This window comes from Pleurodeles waltl, unplaced genomic scaffold (assembly GCF_031143425.1).
Source record: "Pleurodeles waltl isolate 20211129_DDA unplaced genomic scaffold, aPleWal1.hap1.20221129 scaffold_39, whole genome shotgun sequence".
NCBI lineage: Eukaryota > Metazoa > Chordata > Amphibia > Caudata > Salamandridae > Pleurodeles > Pleurodeles waltl.
The window spans coordinates 7,270,940-7,288,386 of record NW_027150097.1 but is presented as its reverse complement, the minus strand read 5'-3'; the positions used below and the strand labels follow the sequence as shown (position 1 = coordinate 7,288,386).

The window sequence follows — 17,447 nt, the reverse complement described above, 5'->3', positions numbered from 1 at the left end:
AAGTTAAAAACCAGCTGTGATTGGGACGCAGGGGACTCTGGTGCCACTGAACCTTCTGCACTGTGAACCTGCTGAACTATTGACAGATGCGCTCTTGATATGTAGGGTCGAAACCTTTATCTCTGCCCCTCTATCACGATTTGTTGAAGATGCTGTGATTTCCCGCTTTACCGATTTACTGCGATTTAGCCAACTTCAGGAAATTAGTGCAAGCAACGGACAATAGATCTTATCGATAATTTACAGAAACTGTTGACATTGTTTTTGATACGGGTGCTTGGAAAAAAAAAGTCAAAAAATGTATCCACCTCGCAAAAGACACTAGTCAGAAGTGGGATTCGAACCCACGCCTCCAAAGGAGACTGCGACCTGAACTCAGCGCCTTAGACCACTCGGCCATCCTGATACTCTTGACACTGCACTGATGGCTCAATTTCCAGCTTATAAACCAAAATGAGTGCCATGTACTGAGTGAATGTTGTTTAATGTCCTCTGTATTTTCAATTCCAGACCTTCCTGCTCAGGGAAACAGTGGGATCTGAAGCTGATGAAGGAGAGAGGATGGATCATCCTGACAGTGAATCCGGTGGTGACTGCTACTAATTCTCAATCATCGACTACTTGGGGTGTGGACATGCAGAAGTTTGAGCCAGTGCACATGGCCGGTGGTGACTGCTACTAATTCTCAATCATCTACTACAAGGGGTGTGGACATGCAGAATTTGGAGCCAGTTCAAGATTCAGATCAGGAGGTGCCTGGCTCCATACCAATCAACTCAGTGCCTCTGAGACAAGGACTTGAACGGTACAGTTTGAATCCTCGACCGCCATGCTCAACGCGGCTGCAAGGATTCGGGGTGGATTGACTAAATGTGGCATTTCTTGTTTTGTACTATTCTTGTATACTGGATTAGTATAGTATCTTTTTTTTAAGCAGCTATGTTTGTTTTGTATTGGTTAAGGAGAAATGTTGTGTTCGTAATGGGCACGCCTATGATGCACACCAAGGGAGGTAGGGAGTGTTAGTCTCCCCCGAGTTTTGGAGTTGGATGGTAGGCGCGGTGACGTGGAACCAGAGAGAATAAAAGGCCAGGGAAGGTGTTCCTCGTGGCCAATGACTCTATATTATTCTCTGTGTATTTATTAAAACTTATCTGCGAAACAGGCACCATGTGTGCACGATGCAACACACCCCTCCCATGCCCTGAATACAGAAGTTAAAAACCAGCTGTGATTGGGACGCAGGGGACCCTGGTGCCACTGAACCTTCTGCACTGTGAACCTGCTGAACTATTGACAGCTGCGCTCTTGATATGTAGGGTCGAAACCTTTATCTCTGCCCCTCTATCACGATTTGTTGAAGATGCTGTGATTTCCCGCTTTACCGATTTACTGCGATTTAGCCAACTTCAGGAAATTAGTGCAAGCAACGGACAATAGATCTTATCGATAATTTACAGAAACTGTTGACATTGTTTTTGATACGGGTGCTTGGAAAAAAAAAGTCAAAAAATGTATCCACCTCGCAAAAGACACTTGTCAGAAGTGGGATTCGAACCCACGCCTCCAAAGGAGACTGCGATCTGAACCCAGCGCCTTAGACCACTCGGCCATCCTGACACTCTTGACACTGCAGTGATGGCTCAATTTCCAGCTTATAAACCAAAATGAGTGCCATGTACTGAGTGAATGTTGTTTAATGTCCTCTGTATTTTCAATTCCAGACCTTCCTGCTCAGGGAAACAGTGGGATCTGAAGCTGATGAAGGAGAGAGGATGGATCATCCTGACAGTGGACCCTGTGGTGACTGCTACTGATTCTCAATCATCTACTACATGGGGTGTGGACTTGCAGAATCTTGAGCCAGTGCATATGGCCGGTGGTGACTGCTACTAATTCTCAATCATCTACTACAGGGGGTGTGGACATGCAGAATTTGGAGCCAGTTCAAGATTCAGATCAGGAGGTGCCTGGCTCCATACCAATCAACTCAGTGCCTCTGAGACAAGGACTTGAACAGTACAGTTTGAGTCCTCGACCGCCATGCTCAACGCGGCTGCAAGGATTCGGGGTGGATTGACTGAATGTGGCATTTCTTGTTGTGTACTATTCTTGTATACTGGTTTAGTATAGTATCTTTTTTTTTAGCAGCTATGTTTGTTTTGTATTGGTTAAGGAGAAATGTTGTGTTCGTCATGGGCACGCCTATGATGCACACCAAGGGAGGTAGGGAGTGTTAGTCTCCCCCGAGTTTTGGAGTTGGATGGTAGGCGAGGTGACGTGGAACCGGAGAGAATAAAAGGTCAGGGAAGGTGTTCCTCGTGGCCAATGACTCTATATTATTCTCTGTGTTTTTATTAAAACTTATTTGCGAAACAGGCACTGTGTGTGCACGATGCAACACACCCCTCCCATGCCCAGAATACAGAAGTTAAAAACCAGCTGTGATTGGGACGCAGGGGACCCTGGTGCCACTGAACCTTCTGCACTGTGAACCTGCTGAACTATGGACAGCTGTGCTTTTGATATGTAGGGTCGAAACCTTTATCTCGGCCACTCTATCACGATTTGTTGAAGATGCTGTGATTTCCTGCTTTACCGATTTACTGCGATTTAGCCAACTTCAGGCAATTAGTGCAAGCAACGGACAATAGATCTTATCGATAATTTACAGAAACTGTTGACATTGTTTTTGATAAGGGTGCTTGGAAAAAAAAGTCCAAAAATGTATCCACCTCGCAAAGACACTTGTCAGAAAAGGGGCTTGAACCCACGTCTCCAAGGGAGACTGTGACCTGAATACAGCACCTTAGACCACCCGGCCATCCTGACACTCTCGACACCAGACTGATGGCTCAATTTCCAGCTTGTAAACCAAAATGAGTGCCATGTACTGAGTGAATGTAATTTAATGTCCTCTGTATTTTCAATTCCAGACCTTCCTGCTCAGGGAAACAGTGGGATCTGAAGCTGATGAAGGAGAGAGGATGGATCATCCTGACAGTGGACCCTGTGGTGACTGCTACTAATTCTCAATCATCTACTACATGGGGTGTGGACTTGCAGAATTTTGAGCCAGTGCATATGGCCGGTGGTGACTGCTACTAATTCTCAATCATCTACTACAGGGGGTGTGGACATGCAGAATTTGAGCCAGTTCAAGATTCAGATCAGGAGGTGCCTGGCTCCATACCAATCAACTCAGTGCCTCTGAGACAAGGACTTGAACGGTACAGTTTGAGTCCTCGACCGCCATGCTCAACGCGGCTGCAAGGATTCGGGGTGGATTGACTGAATGTGGCATTTCTTGTTGTGTACTATTCTTGTATACTGGTTTAGTATAGTATCTTTTTTTTTAGCAGCTATGTTTGTTTTGTATTGGTTAAGGAGAAATGTTGTGTTCGTCATGGGCACGCCTATGATGCACACCAAGGGAGGTAGGGAGTGTTAGTCTCCGCCGAGTTTTGGAGTTTGATGGTAGGCGCGGTGACGTGGAACCGGAGAGAATAAAAGGTCAGGGAAGGTGTTCCTCGTGGCCAATGACTCTATATTATTCTCTGTGTATTTATTAAAACTTATTTGCGAAACAGGCACTGTGTGTGCACGATGCAACACACCCCTCCCATGCCCAGAATACAGAAGTTAAAAACCAGCTGTGATTGGGACGCAGGGGACCCTGGTGCCACTGAACCTTCTGCACTGTGAACCTGCTGAACTATGGACAGCTGTGCTTTTGATATGTAGGGTCGAAACCTTTATCTCGGCCCCTCTATCACGATTTGTTGAAGATGCTGTGATTTCCTGCTTTACCGATTTACTGCGATTTAGCCAACTTCAGGCAATTAGTGCAACCAACGGACAATAGATCTTATCGATAATATACAGAAACTGTTGACATTGTTTTTGATAAGGGTGCTTGGAAAAAAAAGTCAAAAAATGTATCCACCTCGCAAAGACACTTGTCAGAAGAGGGGTTTGAACCCACGTCTCCAAGGGAGACTGTGACCTAAATGCAGCACCTTAGACCACCCGGCCATCCTGACACTCTTGACACCAGACTGATGGCTCAATTTCCAGCTTATAAACCAAAATGAGTGCCATGTACTGAGTGAATGTTGTTTAATGTCCTCTGTATTTTCAATTCCAGTCCTTCCTGCTCAGGGAAACAGTGGGATCTGAAGCTGATGAAGGAGAGAGGATGGATCATCCTGACAGTGAATCCGGTGGTGACTGCTACTAATTCGCAATCATCGACTACTTGGGGTGTGGACATGCAGAAGTTTGAGCCAGTGCACATGGCTGGTGGTGACTGCAACTAATTCTCAATCATCTACTACAAGGGGTGTGGACATGCAGAATTTGGAGCCAGTTCAAGATTCAGATCAGGAGGTGCCTGGCTCCATACCAATCAACTCAGTGCCTCTGAGACAAGGACTTGAACGGTACAGTTTGAGTCCTCGACCGCCATGCTCAACGCGGCTGCAAGGATTCGGGGTGGATTGACTAAATGTGGCATTTCTTGTTGTGTACTATTCTTGTATACTGGATTAGTATAGTATCTTTTTTTTGAGCAGCTATGTTTGTTTTGTATTGGTTAAGGAGAAATGTTGTGTTCGTCATGGGCACGCCTATGATGCACACCAAGGGAGGTAGGGAGTGTTAGTCTCCCCCGAGTTTTGGAGTTGGATGGTAGGCGCGGTGACGTGGAACCGGAGAGAATAAAAGGTCAGGGAAGGTGTTCCTCGTGGCCAATGACTCTATATTATTCTCTGTGTATTTATTAAAACTTATCTGCAAAACAGGCACCGTGTGTGCACGATGCAACACACCCCTCCCATGCCCTGAATACAGAAGTTAAAAACCAGCTGTGATTGGGACGCAGGGGACTCTGGTGCCACTGAACCTTCTGCACTGTGAACCTGCTGAACTATTGACAGATGCGCTCTTGATATGTAGGGTCGAAACCTTTATCTCTGCCCCTCTATCACGATTTGTTGAAGATGCTGTGATTTCCCGCTTTACCGATTTACTGCGATTTAGCCAACTTCAGGAAATTAGTGCAAGCAACGGACAATAGATCTTATCGATAATTTACAGAAACTGTTGACATTGTTTTTGATACGGGTGCTTGGAAAAAAAAAGTCCAAAAATGTATCCACCTCGCAAAAGACACTTGTCAGAAGTGGGATTCGAACCCATGTCTCCAAAGGAAACTGCGACCTGAACTCAGCGCCTTAGACCACTCGGCCATCCTGATACTCTTGACACTGCACTGATGGCTCAATTTCCAGCTTATAAACCAAAATGAGTGCCATGTACTGAGTGAATGTTGTTTAATGTCCTCTGTATTTTCAATTCCAGACCTTCCTGCTCAGGGAAACAGTGGGATCTGAAGCTGATGAAGGAGAGAGGATGGATCATCCTGACAGTGAATCCGGTGGTGACTGCTACTAATTCTCAATCATCGACTACTTGGGGTGTGGACATGCAGAAGTTTGAGCCAGTGCACATGGCCGGTGGTGACTGCTACTAATTCTCAATCATCTACTACAAGGGGTGTGGACATGCAGAATTTGGAGCCAGTTCAAGATTCAGATCAGGAGGTGCCTGGCTCCATACCAATCAACTCAGTGCCTCTGAGACAAGGACTTGAACGGTACAGTTTGAGTCCTCGACCTCCATGCTCAACGCGGCTGCAAGGATTCGGGGTGGATTGACTGAATTTGGCATTTCTTGTTTTGTACTATTCTTGTATACTGGATTAGTATAGTATCTTTTTTTTAAGCAGCTATGTTTGTTTTGTATTGGTTAAGGAGAAATGTTGTGTTCGTCATGGGCACGCCTATGATGCACACCAAGGGAGGTAGGGAGTGTTAGTCTCCCCCGAGTTTTGGAGTTGGATGGTAGGCGCGGTGACGTGGAACCGGAGAGAATAAAAGGCCAGGGAAGGTGTTCCTCGTGGCCAATGACTCTATATTATTCTCTGTGTATTTATTAAAACTTATCTGCGAAACAGGCACCATGTGTGCACGATGCAACACACCCCTCCCATGCCCTGAATACAGAAGTTAAAAACCAGCTGTGATTGGGACGCAGGGGACCCTGGTGCCACTGAACCTTCTGCACTGTGAACCTGCTGAACTATTGACAGCTGCGCTCTTGATATGTAGGTTCGAAACCTTTATCTCTGCCCCTCTATCACGATTTGTTGAAGATGCTGTGATTTCCCGCTTTACCGATTTACCGCGATTTAGCCAACTTCAGGAAATTAGTGCAAGCAACGGACAATAGATCTTATCGATAATTTACAGAAACTGTTGACATTGTTTTTGATATGGGTGCTTGGAAAAAAAAAGTCCAAAAATGTATCCACCTCGCAAAAGTCACTTGTCAGAAGTGGGATTCGAACCCACGCCTCCAAAGGAGACTGCGACCTGAACGCAGCGCCTTAGACCACTCGGCCATCCTGACACTGCAGTGATGGCTCAATTTCCAGCTTATAAACCAAAATGAGTGCCATGTACTGAGTGAATGTTGTTTAATGTCCTATGTATTTTCAATTCCAGACCTTCCTGCTCAGGGAAACAGTGGGATCTGAAGCTGATGAAGGAGAGAGGATGGATCATCCTGACAGTGGATCCGGTGGTGACTGCTACTAATTCTCAATCATCTACTACATGGGGTGTGGACATGCTGAATTTTGAGCCAGTGCACATGGCCGGTGGTGACTGCTACTAATTCTCAATCATCTACTACAGGGGGTGTGGACATGCAGAATTTGGAGCCAGTTCAAGATTCAGATCAGGAGGTGCCTGGCTCCATACCAATCAACTCAGTGCCTCTGAGACAAGGACTTGAACGGTACAGTTTGAGTCCTCGACCGCCATGCTCAACGCGGCTGCAAGGATTCGGGGTGGATTGACTGAATGTGGCATTTCTTGTTGTGTACTATTCTTGTATACTGGATTAGCATAGTATCTTTTTTTTTAGCAGCTATGTTTGTTTTGTATTGGTTAAGGAGAAATGTTGTGTTCGTCATGGGCACGCCTATGATGCACACCAAGGGAAGTAGGGAGTGTTAGTCTCCCCCGAGTTTTGGAGTTGGATGGTAGGCGCGGTGGCGTGGAACAGGAGAGAATAAAAGGCCAGGGAAGGTGTTCCTCGTGGCCAATGACTCTATATTATTCTCTGTGTATTTATTAAAACTTATCTGCGAAACAGGCACCATGTGTGCACGATGCAACACAACCCTCCCATGCCCTGAATACAGAAGTTAAAAACCAGCTGTGATTGGGACGCAGGGGACCCTGGTGCCACTGAACCTTCTGCACTGTGAACCTGCTGAACTATTGACAGCTGCGCTCTTGATATGTAGGGTCAAAACCTTTATCTCTGCCCCTCTATCACGATTTGTTGAAGATGCTGTGATTTCCCGCTTTACCGATTTACTGCGATTTAGCCAACTTCAGGAAATTAGTGCAAGCAACGGACAATAGATCTTATCGATAATTTACAGAAACTGTTGACATTGTTTTTGATACGGGTGCTTGGAAAAAAAAAGACAAAAAATGTATCCACCTCGCAAAAGACACTTGTCAGAAGTGGGATTTGAACCCACACCTCCAAAGGAGACTGCAACCCGAACGCAGCGCCTTAGACCACTCGGCCATCCTGACACTCGTGACACTGCACTGATGGCTCAATTTCCAGCTTATAAACCAAAATGAGTGCCATGTACTGAGTGAATGTTGTTTAATGTCCTCTGTATTTTCAATTCCAGACCTTCCTGCTCAGGGAAACAGTGGGATCTGAAGCTGATGAAGGAGAGAGGATGGATCATCGTGACAGTGGATCCGGTGGTGACTGCTACTAATTCTCAATCATCTACTACATGGGGTGTGGACATGCTGAATTTTGAGCCAGTGCACATGGCCGGTGGTGACTGCTACTAATTCTCAATCATCTACTACAGGGGGTGTGGACATGCAGAATTTGGAGCCAGTTCAAGATTCAGATCAGGAGGTGCCTGGCTCCATACCAATCAACTCAGTGCCTCTGAGACAAGGACTTAAACGGTACAGTTTGAGTCCTCGACCGCCATGCTCAACGCGGCTGCAAGGATTCGGGGTGGTTTGACTGAATGTGCCATTTCTTGTTGTGTACTATTCTTGTATATTAGTTTAGTATAGTATCTTTTTTTTGAGCAGCTATGTTTGTTTTGTATTGGCTAAGGAGAAATGTTGTGTTCGTCATGGGCACGCCTATGATGCACACCAAGGGACGTAGGGAGTGTTAGTCTCCCCTGAGTTTTGGAGTTGGATGGTAGGCGCGGACACGTGGAACCGTAGAGAATAAAAGGTCAGGGAAGGTGTTCCTCGTGGCCAATGACTCTATATTATTCTCTGTGTATTTATTAAAACTTATTTGCGAAACAGGCACTGTGTGTGCACGATGCAACACACCCCTCCCATGCCCTGAATACAGAAGTTAAAAACCAGCTGTGATTGGGACGCAGGCGACACTGGTGCCACTGAACCTTCTGCACTGTGAACCTGCTGAACTATTGACAGCTGTGCTTTTGATATGTAGGGTCGAACCCTTTATCTCGGCCCCTCTATCACGATTTGTTGAAGATGCTGTGATTTCCTGCTTTACCGATTTACTGCGATTTAGCCAACTTCAGGCAATTAGTGCAAGCAACGGACAATAGATCTTATCGATAATTTACAGAAACTGTTGACATTGTTTTTGATACGGGTGCTTGGAAAAAAAAAAGAAAAAAATGTATCCACCTCGCAAAAGACACTTGTCAGAAGTGGGATTCGAACCCACGCCTCCAAAGGAGACTGCGACCTGAACACAGCGCCTTAGACCACTCGGCCATCCTGACACTCTTGACACTGCATTGATGGCTCAATTTCCAGCTTATAAACCAAAATGAGTGCCATGTACTGAGTGAATGTTGTTTAATGTCCTCTGTATTTTCAATTCCAGACCTTCCTGCTCAGGGAAACAGTTGGATCTGAAGCTGATGAAGGAGAGAGGATGGATCATCCTGACAGTGAATCCGGTGGTGACTGCTACTAATTCTCAATCATCGACTACATGGGGTGTGGACATGCAGAAGTTTGAGCCAGTGCACATGGCCGGTGGTGACTGCTACTAATTCTCAATCATCTACTACAAGGGGTGTGGACATGCAGAATTTGGAGCCAGTTCAAGATTCAGATCAGGAGGTGCCTGGCTCCATACCAATCAACTCAGTGCCTCTGAGACAAGGACTTGAACGGTACAGTTTGAGTCCTCGACCGCCATGCTCAACGCGGCTGCAAGGATTCGGGGTGGATTGACTGAATGTGGCATTTCTTGTTGTGTATTATTCTTGTATACTGGATTAGTATAGTATCTTTTTTTTGAGCAGCTATGTTTGTTTTGTATTGGTTAAGGAGAAATGTTGTGTTCGTCATGGGCACGCCTATGATGCACACCAAGGGAGGTAGGGAGTGTTAGTCTCCCCCGAGTTTTGGAGTTGGATGGTAGGAGCGGTGACGTGGAACCGGAGAGAATAAAAGGCCAGGGAAGGTGTTCCTCGTGGCCAATGACTCTATATTATTCTCTGTGTATTTATTAAAACTTATCTGCGAAACAGGCACCATGTGTGCACGATGCAACACACCCCTCCCATGCCCTTAATACAGAAGTTAAAAACCAGCTGTGATTGGGACGCAGGGAACCCTGGTGCCACTGAACCTTCTGCACTGTGAACCTGCTGAACTATTGACAGCTGCGCTCTTGATATGTAGGGTCAAAACCTTTATCTCTGCCCCTCTATCACGATTTGTTGAAGGTGCTGTGATTTCCCGCTTTACCGATTAACTGCGATTTAGCCAACTTCAGGAAATTAGTGCAAGCAACGGACAATAGATCTTATCGATAATTTACAGAAACTGTTGACATTGTTTTTGATACGGGTGCTTGGAAAAAAAAAGACAAAAAATGTATCCACCTCGCAAAAGACACTTGTCAGAAGTAGGATTCGAACCCACGCCTCCAAAGGAGACTGGAACCTGAAAGCAGCGCCTTAGACCACTCGGCCATCCTGACACTTGTGACACTGCACTGATGGCTCAATTTCCAGCTTATAAACCAAAATGAGTGCCATGTACTGAGTGAATGTTGTTTAATGTCCTCTGTATTTTCAATTCCAGACCTTCCTGCTCAGGGAAACAGTGGGATCTGAAGCTGATGAAGGAGAGAGGATGGATCATCCTGACAGTGGATCCGGTGGTGACTGCTACTAATTCTCAATCATCTACTACATGGGGTGTGGACATGCTGAATTTTGAGCCAGTGCACATGGCCGGTGGTGACTGCTACTAATTCTCAATCATCTTCTACAGAGGGTGTGGACATGCAGAATTTGGAGCCAGTTCAAGATTCAGATCAGGAGGTGCCTGGCTCCATACCAATCAACTCAGTGCCTCTGAGACAAGGACTTGAACGGTACAGTTTGAGTCCTCGACCGCCATGCTCAACGCGGCTGCAAGGATTCTGGGTGGATTGACTGAATGTGGCATTTCTTGTTGTGTACTATTCTTGTATACTGGTTTAGTATAGTATCTTTTTTTTGAGCAGCTATGTTTGTTTTGTATTGGTTAAGGAGAAAGGTTGTGTTCGTCATGGGCACGCCTATGATGCACACCAAGGGAGGTAGGGAGTGTTAGTCTCCCCCGAGTTTTGGAGTTGGATGGTAGGCGCGGTGACGTGGAACCGGAGAGAATAAAAGGTCAGGGAAGGTGTTCCTCTTGGCCAATGACTCTATATTATTCTCTGTGTATTTATTAAAACTTATTTGCGAAACAGGCACTGTGTGTGCACGATTCAACACACCCCTCCCATGCCCTGAATACACAAGTTAAAAACCAGCTGTGATTGGGATGCAGGGGACCCTGGTGCCACTGAACCTTCTGCACTGTGAACCTGCTGAACTATTGACAGCTGTGCTTTTGATATGTAGGGTCGAAACCTTTATCTCGGCCCCTCTATCACGATTTGTTGAAGATGCTGTGATTTCCTGCTTTACCGATTTACTGCGATTTAGCCAACTTCAGGCAATTAGTGCAAGCAACGGACAATAGATCTTATCGATAATTTACAGAAACTGTTGACATTGTTTTTGATAAGGGTGCTTGAAAAAAAAAAGTCCAAAAACGTATCCACCTCGCAAAAGACACTTGTCAGAAGAGGGGTTTGAGCCCAAGTCTCCAAGGGAGACTGTGACCTGAATGCAGCACCTTAGACCACCCGGCCATCCTGACACTCTTGACACCAGACTGATGGCTCAATTTCCAGCTTATAAACCAAAATGAGTGCCATGTACTGTGTGAATGTTATTTAATGTCCTCTGTATTTTCAATTCCAGACCTTCCTGCTCAGGGAAACAGTGGGATCTGAAGCTGATGAAGGAGAGAGGATGGATCATCCTGACAGTGGACCCTGTGGTGACTGCTACTAATTCTCAATCATCTACTACATGGGGTGTGGACTTGCAGAATCTTGAGCCAGTGCATATGGCCGGTGGTGACTGCTACTAATTCTCAATCATCTACTACAGGGGGTGTGGATATGCAGAATTTGGAGCCAGTTCAAGATTCAGATCAGGAGGTGCCTGGCTCCATACCAATCAACTCAGTGCCTCTGAGACTAGGACTTGAACGGTACAGTTTGAGTCTTCGACCGCCATGCTCAACGCGGCTGCAAGGATTCGGGGTGGATTGACTGAATGTGGTATTTATTGTTGTGTACTATTCTTGTATACTGGATTAGTATAGTATCTTTTTTTTGAGCAGCTATGTTTGTTTTGTATTGGTTAAGGAGAAATGTTGTGTTCGTCATGGGCACGCCCATGATGCACACCAAGGGAGGAAGGGTGTGTTAGTCTCCCCCGAGTTTTGGAGTTGGATGGTAGGTGCGGTGATGTGGAATCGGAGAGAATAAAAGGTAGGGGAAGGTGTTCCTCGTGGCTAAAGACTCCATATTATTCTTTGTGTATTTATTAAAACTTCTCTGCAAAACAGGCACTGTGTGTGCACGACGCAACACCCACACCCCTCCCATCCCCTGAATACAGAAGTTAAAAACCAGCTGTGATTGGGACGCAGGGGACCCTGGTGCCACTGAACCTTCTGCTCTGTGAACCTGCTGAACTATTGACAGCTGCGCTTTTGATATGTAATGTCGAAACCTTTATCTCGGCCCCTCTATCACGATTTGTTGAAGATGCTGTGATTTCCTGCTTTACCGATTTACTGCAATTTAGCCAACTTCAGGCAATTAGTGCAAGCAACGGAAAATAGATCTTATCGATAATTTACAGAAACTGTTGACAGTGTTTTTGATACAGTGCTTGGGAAAAAAAAGTCCAAAAATGTATCCACCTCGCAAAAAACCCTTGTCAGAAGTGGGATTTGAACCCACACCTCCAAGGGAGGCTGCGACCTGAATGCAGCGCCTTAGACCACTCGGCCATCCTGACACTCTTTACACCCCCCTCATGGCTCAATTTCGACCGTATAAACCAAAATGAGTGCCATGTACTGAGTGAATGTTGTTTAATGTCCTCTGTATTTTCAATTCCAGACCTTCCTGCTCAGGGAAACAGTGGGATCTGAAGCTGATGAAGGAGAGAGGATGGATCATCCTGACAGTGAATCCGGTGGTGACTGCTACTAATTCTCAATCATCGACTACATGGGGTGTGGACATGTAGAAGTTTGAGCCAGTGCACATGGCTGGTGGTGACTGCTACTAATTCTCAATCATCTACTACAAGGGGTGTGGACATGCAGAATTTGGAGCCAGTTCAAGATTCAGATCAGGAGGTGCCTGGCTCCATACCAATCAACTCAGTGCCTCTGAGACAAGGACTTGAACGGTACAGTTTGAGTCCTCGACCACAATGCTCAACGCGGCTGCAAGGATTCGGGGTGGATTGACTGAATGTGGCATTTCTTGTTGTGTACTATTCTTGTATACTGGATTAGTATAGTATCTTTTTTTTTAGCTGCTATGTTTGTTTTGTATTGGTTAAGGAGAAATGTTGTGTTCGTCATGGGCACGCCTATGATGCACACCAAGGGAGGTAGGGAGTGTTAGTCTCCCCCGAGTTCTGGAGTTAGATGGTAGGCGCGGTGACGTGGAACCGGAGAGAATAAAAGGCCAGGGAAGGTGTTCCTCGTGGCCAATGACTCTATATTATTCTCTGTGTATTTATTAAAACTTATCTGCGAAACAGGCACTGTGTGTGCACGATGCAACACACCCCTCCCATGCCCTGAATACAGAAGTTAAAAACCAGCTGTGATTGGGACGCAGGGGACCCTGGTGCCACTGAACCTTCTGCACTGTGAACCTGCTGAACTATTGACAGCTGCGCTCTTGATATGTAGGGTCAAAACCTTTATCTCTGCCCCTCTATCACGATTTGTTGAAGATGCTGTGATTTCCCGCTTTACCGATTTACTGCGATTTAGCCAACTTCAGGAAATTAGTGCAAGCAACGGACAATAGATCTTATCGATAATTTACAGAAACTGTTGACATTGTTTTTGATACGGGTGCTTGGAAAAAAAAAGACAAAAAATGTATCCACCTCGCAAAAGACACTTGTCAGAAGTGGGATTCAAACCTACGCCTCCAAAGGAGACTGCAACCTGAACGCAGCGCCATAGACCACTCGGCCATCCTGACACTCGTGACACTGCAATGATGGCTCAATTTCGAGCTTATAAACCAAAATGAGTGCCATGTACAGAGTGAATGTTGTTTAATGTCCTCTGTATTTTCAATTCCAGACCTTCCTGCTCAGGGAAACAGTGGGATCTGAAGCTGATGAAGGAGAGAGGATGGATCATCCTGACAGTGGATCCGGTGGTGACTGCTACTAATTCTCAATCATCTACTACATGGGGTGTGGACATGCTGAATTTTGAGCCAGTGCACATGGCTGGTGGTGACTGCTACTAATTCTCAATCATCTACTACAGGGGGTGTGGACATGCAGAATTTGGAGCCAGTTCAAGATTCAGATCAGGAGGTGCCTGGCTCCATACCAATCAACTCAGTGCCTCTGAGACAAGGACTTGAACGGTACAGTTTGAGTCCTCGACCGCCATGCTCAACGCGGGTGCAAGGATTCTGGGTGGATTGACTGAATGTGGCATTTCTTGTTGTGTACTATTCTTGTATACTGGTTTAGTATAGTATCTTTTTTTTGAGCAGCTATGTTTGTTTTGTATTGGTTAAGGAGAAATGTTGTGTTCGTCATGGGCACGCCTATGATGCACACCAAGGGAGGTAGGGAGTGTTAGTCTCCCCCGAGTTTTGGAGTTGGATGGTAGGCGCGGTGACGTGGAACCGGAGAGAATAAAAGGTCAGGGAAGGTGTTCCTCGTGGCCAATGACTCTATATTATTCTCTGTGTATTTATTAAAACTTATTTGCGAAACAGGCACTGTGTGTGCACGATGCAACACACCCCTCCCATGCCCTGAATACAGAAGTTAAAAACCAGCTGTGATTGGGATGCAGGGGACCCTGGTGTCACTGAACCTTCTGCACTGTGAACCTGCTGAACTATTGACAGCTGTGCTTTTGATATGTAGGGTCGAAACCTTTATCTCGGCCCCTCTATCACGATTTGTTGAAGATGCTGTGATTTCCTGCTTTACCGATTTACTGCGATTTAGCCAACTTCAGGCAATTAGTGCAAGCAACAGACAATAGATCGTATCGATAATTTACAGAAACTGTTGACATTGTTTTTTTGATAAGGGTGCTTGAAAAAAAAAAGTCCAAAAACGTATCCACCTCGCAAAAGACACTTGTCAGAAGAGGGGTTTGAACCCACGTCTCCAAGGGAGACTGTGACCTGACTGCAGCACCTTAGACCACCCGACCATCCTGACACTCTTGACACCAGACTGATGGCTCAATTTCCAGCTTATAAACCAAAATGAGTGCCATGTACTGAGTGAATGTTATTTAATGTCCTCTGTATTTTCAATTCCAGACCTTCCTGCTCAGGGAAACAGTGGGATCTGAAGCTGATGAAGGAGAGAGGATGGATCATCCTGACAGTGGACCCTGTGGTGACTGCTACTAATTCTCAATCATCTACTACATGGGGTGTGGACTTGCAGAATTTTGAGCCAGTGCATATGGCCGGTGGTGACTGCTACTAATTCTCAATCATCTGCTACAGGGGGTGTGGACATGCAGAATTTGGAGCCAGTTCAAGATTCAGATCAGGAGGTGCCTGGCTCCATACCAATCAACTCAGTGCCTCTGAGACAAGGACTTGAACGGTACAGTTTGAGTCTTCGACCGCCATGCTCAACGCGGCTGCAAGGATTCGGGGTGGATTGACTGAATGTGGTATTTATTGTTGTGTACTATTCTTGTATACTGGATTAGTATAGTATCTTTTTTTTGAGCAGCTATGTTTGTTTTGTATTGGTTAAGGAGAAATGTTGTGTTCGTCATGGGCACGCCCATGATGCACACCAAGGGAGGTAGGGAGTGTTAGTCTCCCCCAAGTTTTGGAGTTGGATGGTAGGTGCGGTGATGTGGAATCGGAGAGAATAAAAGGTAGGGGAAGGTGTTCCTCGTGGCTAAAGACTCCATATTATTCTTTGTGTATTTATTAAAACTTCTCTGCAAAACAGGCACTGTGTGTGCACGACGCAACACCCCCACCTCTCCCATCCCCTGAATACAGAAGTTAAAAACCAGCTGTGATTGGGACGCAGGGGACCCTGGTGCCACTGAACCTTCTGCACTGTGAACCTGCTGAACTATTGACAGCTGCGCTTTTGATATGTAGGGTCGAAACCTTTATCTCGGCCCCTCTATCACGATTTGTTGAAGATGCTGTGATTTCCTGCTTTACCGATTTACTGCGATTTAGCCAACTTCAGGCAATTAGTGCAAGCAACGGAAAATAGATCTTATCGATAATTTACAGAAACTGTTGACAATGTTTTTGATACAGTGCTTGGGAAAAAAAAGTCCAAAAATGTATCCACCTCGCAAAAAACACTTGTCAGAAGTGGGATTTGAACCCACACCTCGAAGGGAGGCTGCAACCTGAATGCAGCACCTTAGACCACTCAGCCATCCTGACACTCTTTACACCTCCCTCATGGCTCAATTTTGAGCGTATAAACCAAAATGAGTGCCATGTACTGAGTGAATGTTGTTTAATGTCCTCTGTATTTTCAATTCCAGACCTTCCTGCTGAGGGAAACAGTGGGATCTGAAGCTGATGAAGGAGAGAGGATGGATCATCCTGACAGTGAATCCGGTGGTGACTGCTACTAATTCTCAATCATCGACTACATGGGGTGTGGACATGCAGAAGTTTGAGCCAGTGCACATAGCCGGTGGTGACTGCTACTAATTCTCAATCATCTACTACAAAGGGTGTGGACATGCAGAATTTGGAGCCAGTTCAAGATTCAGATCAGGAGGTGCCTGGCTCCATACCAATCAACTCAGTGCCTCTGAGACAAGGACTTGAACGGTACAGTTTGAGTCCTCGACCGCCATGCTCAACGCGGCTGCAAGGATTCGGGGTGGATTGACTGAATGTGGCATTTCTTGTTGTGTACTATTCTTGTATACTGGATTAGTATAGTATCTTTTTTTTGAGCAGCTATGTTTGTTTTGTATTGGTTAAGGAGAAATGTTGTGTTCGTCATGGGCACGCCTATGATGCACACCAAGGGAGGTAGGGAGTGTTAGTCTCCCCCGAGTTTTGGAGTTAGATGGTAGGCGCGGTGACGTGGAACCGGAGAGAATAAAAGGCCAGGGAAGGTGTTCCTCCTGGCCAATGACTCTATATTATTCTCTGTGTATTTATTAAAACTTATCTGCGAAACAGGCACTGTGTGTGCACGATGCAACACACCCCTCCCATGCCCTGAATACAGAAGTTAAAAACAAGCTGTGATTGGGACGCAGGGGACCCTGGTGCCACTGAACCTTCTGCACTGTGAACCTGCTGAACTATTGACAGCTGCGCTCTTGATATGTACGGTCAAAACCTTTATCTCTGCCCCTCTATCACGATTTGTTGAAGATGCTGTGATTTCCCGCTTTACCGATTTACTGCGATTTAGCCAACTTCAGGAAATTAGTGCAAGCAACGGACAATAGATCTTATCGATAATTTACAGAAACTGTTGACATTGTTTTTGATACGGGTGCTTGGAAAAAAAAAGACAAAAAATGTATCCACCTCGCAAAAGACACTTGCCAGAAGTGGGATTTGAACCTACGCCTCCAAAAGAGACTGCAACCTGAATGCAGCGCCTTAGACCACTCGGCCATCCTGACACTCGTCACACTGCAATGATGGCTCAATTTCCAGCTTATAAACCAAAATGA

At 45.7% G+C, this 17,447-nt stretch overlaps 4 non-coding genes across 4 annotated transcripts; all 4 read right to left on the bottom strand.

The window, feature by feature from the left end:
- Positions 1-1,537: 1,537 nt before the first annotated feature.
- Positions 1,538-1,620, bottom strand: TRNAL-CAG (transfer RNA leucine (anticodon CAG)). Its single transcript has one exon. It is a non-coding gene; the product is annotated as a tRNA-Leu (tRNA).
- A 4,768-nt stretch (positions 1,621-6,388) lies between these two features.
- On the bottom strand, positions 6,389-6,471 carry TRNAL-CAG (transfer RNA leucine (anticodon CAG)). Its single transcript has one exon. It is a non-coding gene; the product is annotated as a tRNA-Leu (tRNA).
- A 1,122-nt stretch (positions 6,472-7,593) lies between these two features.
- TRNAP-CGG (transfer RNA proline (anticodon CGG)) lies at positions 7,594-7,676 on the bottom strand. Its single transcript has one exon. It is a non-coding gene; the product is annotated as a tRNA-Pro (tRNA).
- Positions 7,677-8,807: 1,131 nt separating this feature from the next.
- Positions 8,808-8,890, bottom strand: TRNAL-CAG (transfer RNA leucine (anticodon CAG)). Its single transcript has one exon. It is a non-coding gene; the product is annotated as a tRNA-Leu (tRNA).
- Between the last annotated feature and the right edge of the window lie 8,557 nt (positions 8,891-17,447).